Genomic DNA, 10,966 nt, shown 5'->3' with positions numbered 1-10,966 from the left:
ATATCAGGAGGAAACTTATGTCCGCAGTAAAAGTTTCAAAGGTGATGCTCTGTGAACACGCACGCGCGCTTACACACACACACACACACACACACACACACACACACACACACACACACACACACACACACACACACACACACACACACACACACAGTACAAGATTATGTTCATTATATTCATGGCATGCTGCAATTGATTGATTGATTGATTGATTCCTTAATTGATTCATTGAAGTATTAACAGTTTGCAGAATGGGTAGCCTACATTTCACATGAAACTGTGGATGACACACTGATAAAGCATTACACTTGTTTATAACAGGGTCCACCATTTCCAATTCATCAGAACATTTAGAGACGTACAAATCTATATAAAAAACAGGAAATCATGTAAGGAGGTAGAAAGGGAAAGGAAACATACAGTAAGGGGGAAAGGGGGCGGGGGGGATTCAGATTTTACGGGGGCCAGTTTCGAATTGCAGCCGACCGTAGGTGCCCTTTGAGAGCAGAGGGATTCGCATAGTCTTAATGGCTGTTGGTAGGGCGTTCCACATTTTGGTGGCATAGGAGTGAAAATAATCGAATCTTGTGGACTAGACCCATTGCAAGATGCTGCTCAAAGTGGGCAGGGGTTAGGGGGGTTCGGGGAGTGAGGCCAAGTAGTAGCCTGACCAGTTTGTTTTGGGAAGTCTGGAGCCTTGTTTTAAGGGCCTTTGAGGTGCTGTGGTACCAAGAGGTGCATGCATATTGCATAGTCGAAGAAACCTTGTACAAGGGCTCCTGTTAGGGTGTTCAAGGTGTTTTTGTTGACCAGGGAGGAGATCCTGTACAGTGTACAGGAATCGTGTTCTTTGGTTGACTTTTTTTATTACATTGGTGGCCATTTTATCATTCCTTATGTTGATCTGACCTCATCAAACCCTGTACATTCAAGACACGCTCCATTATGGCCAGTACAGAATTCATTCCATATGTTGATCTGACCCCCCATGCCAAAGCGCCAGCACTTGCCCAGCAGTCTGCCGTCACCCAGGCGGATGCGAGGTCGTTTCTGGTGTATTGACTCTATTCAAACAGTATACGTTCAACTTTACTTCTTATGTTGCATTTAATGCTAATATTGGTCTTTTTATTTATTTCACCAATCATATCATTGATTTATTCTGCTGCAGAATAAATCTACATATATATAATTCCATATGCAATGACTAGAGTATCATTGGGCAGTATCTATACCCTACATAAAACTCACAACTTGAGTCTGATATCTGACTTTTTATGTGCTTACTTACTTGAATCAACATGAAACATGCTTTACTCGTGGTTAGATAATCATTCATGCGCTTGTGCTACACACACAATGTTGTATAGCACTGCTGTATTTTCCTAACCACTTATTATTCCAAAGACAACTGAATTTAAATGATATTTTGAGAAACACATGTATGGTGTCCAGGGTGCAAGCCAAGCAATAGTTTTTACATTCCAAATCTTATGAAACATTAATTAGATGAAAACAAATAACTAACAAAAAAATCTTTCAATGTACATTGCTCCAGTGACTGCTATTATCAACAAGAAACAGGCTGCAGACAACCAAAATCTCTGAAAATCTAGTCTGTTGAATATTTATAGAATGGGCAAAATATGATTTATTTATTATCAATAAATTATTAAATGTGTGGAATGCAGATCATTAATCATTAATGGTCATGTATTGAGAAACCTTAAGACATAAATATTTGTGCATAAATATTTATCAACTCCGTGCCACTTTAGATCAACTTTGGGCTCTTGTCCTTATTCAAAAGTGATATGTTAGTATCAAAACCATTTTCCAGTCAGTTATTTGTGCTTCCCTAACTATGATCTGTGCTTGTCATTGTACTACGCACTGAGATGGGGGAAAGCACAAAGCATTTCCCAAAGAGTGTCTTGTCTTTCTGTTTGAGATATGGGGATTGACACAAGCCCTCTGTTTTCAGAGCATGAAGTAATTCTTTTAATGGCCTGCCAACCGTGCATTCCAAAGTTTGATTTTGCCCTGCAAAATGAGAGCAAAAATCGCTAACAATTTATTATGCTGTTTGTGCCTCACTCCACTAGTTATCATCTGCAATTTATTTCCTACCTTGGGGTACTATGAGCCATTTTCTCCATTTTCAGTGGCTGACGCTTGTTTCTTGATCCTGCCTGCTGCTGACTAAACTCCTGCCTCCAGCCATGGTGTTGGAACATCACAGAAAACGACATCATTATACTGAACCTAGTTAACAAAGCCAGACGGGGAACCAGTTTAAATGATAGGGGCACAAGACAGAGTATATAAGACTACAGAGATCACCAACTCACCGGAGGAGGTTGAACTGTAACATGTTGTGGCAGGTCTACACTGTTTTGTAGCCTGTTCACCAACAGTGCTAGGGCATTAATGGACAAATGAAAGCTGTTTCCCACCTCAGCGTTGGCTTGAATTCAAGGTCACAACCTGACAGGTGCTCTAGTCCAAAATGTAGAAAGAGGGTGGTCAATACAATCCAAACCTGTTTGGTATCAGGGCCTATACCTTTGGAAATCCCTGGTATAATTGTATACATCCCTTATTTCTCTGCTATAGCCAATTCCTTCTCATATTGAAACCTTCATTATACATTACCTTCTTTATTATAACAGACTGACCTTTGCAGCATTTATAGAAATAAACAATATTTGTATCATTCTGTAAAGCTAGGTAATTCTCTGACCATTAAACTATAACGAACGAAAGCCAATAGGATAATGCTAAGACTAAGAGGGATAAAATGGATTTAGGACATAGCCAAATCTTTAAAATATTCTGAAATGTTAAAATGAATCCAAAACTTTCAGATTATCTGCATTAGTGAAGTGCCCTATAGTGTCCCTGTGCTGGTATGGGGCAAGCATTGCCCCAGCAATAGCTCTCAACATGTCACAAAACGTGACACATTGGGAGCTTGTAGACTGGCTATTTTCAGCAAAGAGATGTGTTGTAATTGTAATTGTAATTGTAAATTGTTGGTGTAGCGGGAAAGAAATAGTCTGCGTACAGAACCCTGGGGGACTCTGGTCAGCTATGTAAGGTTTAAGTGGTTAACGGTCGATGTGGTCAAGTAAAGAATTTGACCCATATTTGAGATGTCCCTCTTGTCCCTCAACCCCTCTAGTCCTGCAATGGGACAAATGACCACAAGGTGGCACAGGGAACCCTGGCCAGCAATACCCCTTTCAAGTTGAAATGAGACTCATTAAGCACCATTACATCAATGCTCACAAATTGTATTTTGATATGCAAAACGATTTTTAAATGCATATTATATGCTGTTTTAATCCTTAATATCAGTAAATATGGCATATTAGAGGCTTTAATATTCTTAGGAGATTAATAGGCACATCGTGGCCTGTGTGCCTACGCAGGGGTTCAGCATTATCAAATATTAATTTTTCTAAACTTGCTCTTTTAAGAAGACTTCTTTGATGTTGATGTAATTTTTCATAGCCTAAGCAGATCTCACAGAGTGGTATCTGCTGGAAAGCAGTGGGGCATGATTCATTGATGAGCCATGTGGAGGATGGAGAATCACTTTCTAATGCCTCTGCAAGTTCTTAAACAGCTCTCAGTTATGGAGGAGACTCGGTTAACAGAACTTCACACTCTGCACCCATTCTGGTTTAAAGATCTCAGTAGAACAAAAATGATCTACAAATTATGTTCACCTATAAAACAAGTGAGGTTATACAATACATCAACTGGAAAAATAAAAAACATCATCAACAATTACCCAGGATAAGAAGGCATTTTGTTTCAGAATCAAAAGATTTTTTTTGTATAATTTGTTTACAGTTGAAAGTAACTGTCACTCCAAAAGTTCTCAGGCTGAGTTTGCAGTGGAGAAACGCTGCTGCTTTGATAACAGCCATAACTGTATACCTTTGACGTATGTTGGGGAGAAATATTAAAGCGGCAATTATGGCAAAAACAAAAAGTTTAAGGTTATCACACCAATTAAATTATTCAGCTCTGACAATGTTGGCCCTTGGAGTTTGATAATTGATCTCCCTGTACAAAGTTAAAGCAAGCAAGATTGAAATAAATTGCAAAGACGAAGTCATCTTTGAGTGCCTACGCTCTCTTTCATGTTGCCTAACATGGGGGGGGGGGGGGGGGGGGGGCTGAATGTTGCTAATCAAGAAAGGGAAGACCTTGGGCGACTAACACAGGCTGATTAGTTTTGTACACTGCAGACGATGGTAGCTTTGGAGTCCACTGCGATATTTGTTTTCTCTTCACTACATATCTGAGGAAGAGAAATAAACAGAATACTTTAAACTTCACCAATGCGTTTGTTCTCTTCAAAGGAGAAAGCGATCTTATGATTCTGTGTTTCAGACCCTATGTCAGATTCTGTATTCTATATGCTCATTATTTCAATAAGCCCATTTTGCCTCCTGTGAATGGTCTATAAAGAGAATTGTGGATGACCCTGACTCTGTTTTTAAGTTAATGCTTTTGCGCAAGATGGTGGTGGTAGCAGGGAGGCTATTGTGGGACCCTCAGTCTTATTATTAACACCAATGCCCTTTGGACATGGTAAAGTCTTGGAGTCAGTAAGTAACTGCACAAAGTCATATTTCTCTTTGGTTCTAAGTTCTATAGGGCAGCTTCAGTTATTCTTGCAAAGTTTTTCACTAATGGGATAATTGATTGACAGTCTGCGCTTTTTGTGGCCACATTGTTGTACTGTTGTACTTATATGCTCTTGCCTCTTACGCGTTCAGTCTAATTGAGAAACAACTGGTTATGAGCGCGAGCCCACAGCCACGGGCTGAATCACGCAATGGGACTGTTTTAATGATTCCCCTGTCAGGAAAGTTAGACACACATAGTGAACTGAGTCTCCCTACACTCTGATCTCACACTGCACAGTTATGCTGTGGGTACTTTTGTTTACTGTTATCTCTTTTTTTAAAGGTCTCAGTTGGGCAGATATACAGGGAACCAATTGGCCAGCCCTTATCAGTTTCAATGTCACAGATTAATAGAGCTCAATTTGTGCTGAAAGCTTTATGTATAGGAGCTTTTGCACATGTTCTTGCTCCTTGACCCAAAATATCTAGGTACAAGCCCAACTTTGAAATACTGTAGCATCTTACAGAAATCCTGCAACAACCTGACCATGTACATCAATAATAGCCTATTGTCGTCTCCACTAGGCCGAAGGCATGGGGAGGGGAGACTGTTTTGCACCCTGTCCGTCTGTGATGCACGGAAAAAGTCTAGCCTGCATTTTTCAAATCCGCTTTTTATAGCGCCACCAGGAGGATGTGAAATACATTTTTTCGCATCAACGCATCAACCTTGTACTGTTAATTGGCTATTAACTGCTACTTCCTTATGATCACTCAATACCAAACAATGCACACCCACAACAAACATTCCTGACCTGGTGGAGACTTGAGCTCAGATGAGCACCTTTTCTAGTTCATGCTAAAATACCCGCATAGGCCATGCTGTTCTTCACACATTGACACTTTTTGACTTTTAATTATTAGTTGCAAGTGCATAAAATTGCACACAAAATTGCACAGTGAATAATTCACATTCGGATTGTGACTCACTTGATTTGCGTCAGTGTAACAATGTTATTTTCTTTCTTTTGCAATGTGCCCAGCCCCCACCCCCCATCTCTAACACTTTGGCGTGGTTAATGGAGACAGTGAGCCAAACAGCTTTCCTGTACAACCAGCTGCTATAGTAAAATGTGCTAAAATACTCTAGGACTGCACTATCAGCGTGGAATGCAGACTTTGGCTGATGGACGTAGTCTGTACTCCCCCGCACACTCACACCAGTCATGTCTGACTTGTATTTGAGGAGTTCATTCAAGTTCACATGCGTCATGCTCTCTACGCTGCACCATTTGCCTGAGTTTGGACGAGAGAGTGTATCCTTCTGAGATCAAAGAATGCCAACGCTTCCTAGGAAACAGGAAATAAGCATCTTTATCTAGTCCCGACATTAGAGAAAGAAAAGCTTACCTTTGACTGGTGTCTTAGGTCCCTATATCTTGATATAATGGACACCAAGAGTGGACTGAAATGGCTACTGAGAGTGTGATTCACTGGGCTGACCAAGGAATATTAAAGCTGATAATTATCATATAATTATCTTTTTGAGGATTGAAATATATGTGGATAGTGAAAGATATGCAATTTTTTGTCTTCAATTAGTTGATTTATATAATATTTCTTTCAGTTGAAATTTCTGCACAGTAGTCTACCTATTTCGAAATAGCATGTATCATTAAGGAGTTTCACAGATGTCTGAAGCATGTATTTCAGCAAACAACATACTTAGCATGCAGTGTCCTTCTGGTTAATCCAATAATGTGTTGTTTCCACAAGAGGGTGCTGCAGATGAACAAATCTGGCATTCAGTCCTCGCTGAGCTGTCCAGCCCAGTCTAAGATGTGGTTACATGAGTCATGAAGAATACAGAACTCTGTTGTCTAATAGTAATTTATGAAATCATGATTTATTGCTTTTGCTGATGTGCTGAAGTAATTTATAATATGCTGCAATTTCTTCTCTCTTTCGATCGTGTGTGTGTGTGTGTGTGTGTGTGTGTGTGTGTGTGTGTGTGTGTGTGTGTGTGTGTGTGTGTGTGTGTGTGTGTGTGTGTGTGCGCGTGCGCGTGTGCGCGTGCGCGTGATGGGGAATGGGTGCTATGGAACTCTGAGCACATAAGTGTGTGTGATGGGGAATGGGTGCTATGGAACTCTGAGCACATAAGTGCGTGTGATGGGGAATGGGTGCTATGGAACTCTGAGCACATAAGTGCATGTGATGGGGAATGGGTGCTATGGAACTCTGAGCACATAAGTGCGTGTGATGGGGAATGGGTGCTATGGAACTCTGAGCACATAAGTGCGTGTGATGGGGAATGGGTGCTATGGAACTCTGAGCACATAAGTGTGTGTGATGGGGAATGGGTGCTATGGAACTCTGAGCACATAATGATGTATTTGGTGAAGTCGTAGAAGCTCTCGGTCACTCACACTCCTAAAAGAAACGAAGCGGTATTCATGGAGGTATGGTATGTGTTATTAATATTATATCTCCTCTCACCTTCACTTACAGTGCTGCAAATGAGCTCACAGCTACGGGTGCCACTGACACCCCATGACCTTCTACCCCCAGTCCCCCACCACTACCACCACCCTCTCACATCGGTCTCCCTCTCTCTGTATCTTTTTTATCTCTTATACACAGCAAAATCCTGAGTATTGATTTTACTCTCAGGTCCCATAAGGGTGAATTTTTACTAGAGCCCCGATCGATGCCAGATGTTTGGGTCTGACGCTGATCCCGATTTTGAATCCCCGACCAACGATTGTGTTTTGACTATCAATATATATTTTTAAAGAAATAATAAAATAAAAAAAGTAATTTTATTTTAGCCTTTTTTAAACTCTGCTATTTTTGTGTAATGCCAAAATAGGGGCACCAGGTTGAACAGTAGTCAAAAATCATTCAGGACAGATGCAGCAGGGTTAGTTACAATAATATATAATAGTTATAATGATGTAAAATAATGGTCAATATTACAGCCAAACCAGGGCTCTAATTGTTACACAGGTTTTTGCTGTGTGTACTATGTGCACGCGCAGAAAGTCTGAAACGCACTTTGAATTGCGGTGTGTGTTGGCTGTAGCCTGTATAGTGGACAGGCCAGGGCACTTCTAAGGAGGTTTGTTCTGAACTTCTGACATGTTACTCATCACCTCATAGGGGTGGGGTGGAGGCTTGTGGGTGGGGGGGTAGGGGGGTTAGGTCCTCCTCTGGGATATTAACCCCCCTACCCCCCTCGTCCCGCTGAGCTTGGCTCTGAGTCTAAGCTCTCGTCCCTCCCTATACCCACAGATATTAAACACAGTGAGCTCAGCCTAATGTTGCGCAACCCCCGGCATTGACGCCGATCCAACAAAAACCTCTTTTGCCTGTGCAGTGTGTGACCGCGGCCCTCAGCCGTGCCAACGAACACATCTCAGGCTGTAGCAGAAACTCTACCGTGCCATCTGAAATCCTTATGAGTAAAGGCCGAGCCACAGTGTGCTCTGGCCTGCTGCAGAGTTCCCTTTTTGTTAACAGAGACTGTTGTGTGTGATCAATGGCACAGAGTTATGTTTGCATGCTGACATTGCAGTGTTAGCAATTAATGAGCCTCTGCATCATTTTATAAACCCGCTGAGTTCGATTGAGATCTCAAGCTTTGTCAGCCCTATTATTATTTTACTGGTACTAGCCACTGCCAGCAACAATGACCATATAAACAAGAATCATAGGAACACAGAGAAAAGCCTAAACGGAAGGGGAATTTTCTCTGTTGATATGGGTTGTATCACTTATCTATTGTCCTTTGGTGAAGTCGTAGAAGCTCTCGGTCACTCATACTCCTAATAAGAGAAACAAAGCCAATCAAAGCCAGTGGTTCTCAACCTTTGATTATATACTATAATATTGACCTACTTGCTCCCACAGGGGAAAGTCGGTTTCAGCCTTCAGCTCAGCACAGCTGATCTCTGGCCACAAGGGGTGCGTACTGCGTAGCAGTTACGGGTTAGGTGTCTTGCTCAAGGACACTTGAGCAAGACACTCGTTTCCCAACGCAGACAATTGTCTTCTGTAGGCCTAACTACTGTAGATCGGGGATGTTAACTGAAATGCACATTAAGGGACCAAGCCCGAAGGGACTTCTTGGTCCCTTATTGTATTTGTCCGTTTTTTTCTTCTTCCGCCAAAAATAGCAGTTCTGGCTTAACCGTGCAGTCGGTTTTTCGCAGAACTTGGCAATATGGTGAGGACTCGAAGCCCACGACCATTGGCCAAAGGGTGGCGCTATAGCACTCAATTGAAAGTGCAAACTTTGAACAGGCATAGCTCATGAACCGTTTGACCGTCATCAATAACATATGCGTCTCATCATGCTGAACAACCTTTGTGTTCTGACTTTTGACCTCTGACCTTTAGATCACCCACAATTTTGAATTATAAATAATGTATTCTGTCGGTGCTCCAGGCCAAATTTTTTACGTAATGTGGCAATATGGTAGAGGGCTATGTCACCCTGCTTAGACACAAAGGCCACAACCTTTGGCCAAAGGTTGGCGCTACAGCAATCAATTGAAAATGCATACAGGCATAGCTCATGAACCGTTTGACCGCCAGCAATAAAACTTCAATAAACATATGCGTCTCCTCACAACTTCACAAGGAACAAATGTGGTATGGCCTGGTGGTCATATGGTGGTCTGATCTTTAGATCACCCACCATTTTGACTTTGATCAAAATTCACGAAGATTTCCGCAGCTGCTAGTGCTGAATGCTCAGGTGGCAGTGTGGCTGTGGCACCCTCACAAACCTAGATGCACACCAGTCTGTGAAGCAGATCACTGTTGCTCAGTGCCAACAGTCTGTGTTGGATTTTACAGTTACTTGTATCGGAAATTAAAGACTCTGGGCCCTATCTTGCGTCACCCTTATCCCTTATCCCTAAACTTGCCATCTTTTACTATTTTCAAAAACATTTTAAAATAGTTCAACTAACCGATCTACATCGACACGTTGTGAGCTTGTAGACGCTTACACATACATTATTATTAGACTTGAATTATGTAATTGAATGATTCCCTTCCACCCGGAGAACACACTGCTGCGAGTGTATGCATCTCCGCACACCCTCTGCCTGCCAAGGAGTTTCCCCCGGGGCAACCTCTTCTTTTTAGCCCGATTCATACTTTCGGCGCACGACACCGTCGTGCGGCGGAGCATAAATCGGGCTTTTGCTCGATGCACATAAGCTTCCATATCCGACCGTCGCAGACTGTCTGGAACTCCTTTCCTTTCTCTCTTTGCGATATTATTATTAATAGCATGACTCTGTGCAGCATCTGTGATTTCCTTATTTCCCCGTCATATATTTCTCTCCCTTCCGTCTCCTCCTTCTCCTCGGCTCACTGGGCTTACACCAGGCAGCCTTCTCTCCTCAGGTCACACATGTTTTAGTCGCACTGTGGTGGAGAGCAGGTGGATGTGTGGAACTGCAGCAGCAGCAGCAGGTACAAATACAATGGAGATCCCAGAATCACAGCCGGTCTGGAAAATGGCACTTATACAGTATAGGCCTACTGGAACCATTTCTACAGATAGACTATATAGAATGTTTTCCTGCATTATTTGAAACACATTCAAATTCCAGACCTGAACGTACTGTAAATCACATTCACATTTAGTGAGGACGTTCAGTTATAAAGAAGAAAATAGTAGGCTATAGGCCTTAATTATTCAGCAAGTGATTTACAGTTGGAGTAAAGGTGGAGTAGGCTTTGGTTTTCTTCCATGGGAAACATCAGATGGTTGATATAATTTCCTTCACTTAACACCCTTTAAGTCACATATCCAAAGGTCAAGTTGTAGCCTTACTTGTGCTTTCACCAAACATCTGAACAACATGCATGATGATGTAACTCCATGTGTGCATTGCATGATGTACTGCATGTGTGCATTGGAATTGTAGTGAACTAGGGGGGCCACGCAAGGAATGCCACACCCAATTATGCAATACCCGTTGTCATAGAGTACCCGTTGAACCAATTTGTCTGTCAGTCTGTCTGCAGTGATGTAAATAGGTTTTCAATGTAATGGGTCCTGGGACCCAGGGGTGGTCTTTTAGATGGGTCCCAGACTCCCATTCCCATGGACATTTTATGAGCCCCGCTTCAGTGACGTTAGGAGTCATATTTTGTTTTGTATCTTTTACAAATTGCAGCATTTAACTCCCATTTCATCTTACTGTATATGGTTATCATATATGGTTAAATTCATGTAGAAAATCTAAATATCTGAACGAAATAAACACAATTCTAAATCTGACAATTGCAAAGAG

The sequence above is a fragment of the Electrona antarctica genome (assembly GCF_951216825.1).
Source record: "Electrona antarctica genome assembly, chromosome: 7".
Lineage (NCBI taxonomy): Eukaryota > Metazoa > Chordata > Actinopteri > Myctophiformes > Myctophidae > Electrona > Electrona antarctica.
Note: the sequence above shows the minus strand (reverse complement) of the source record.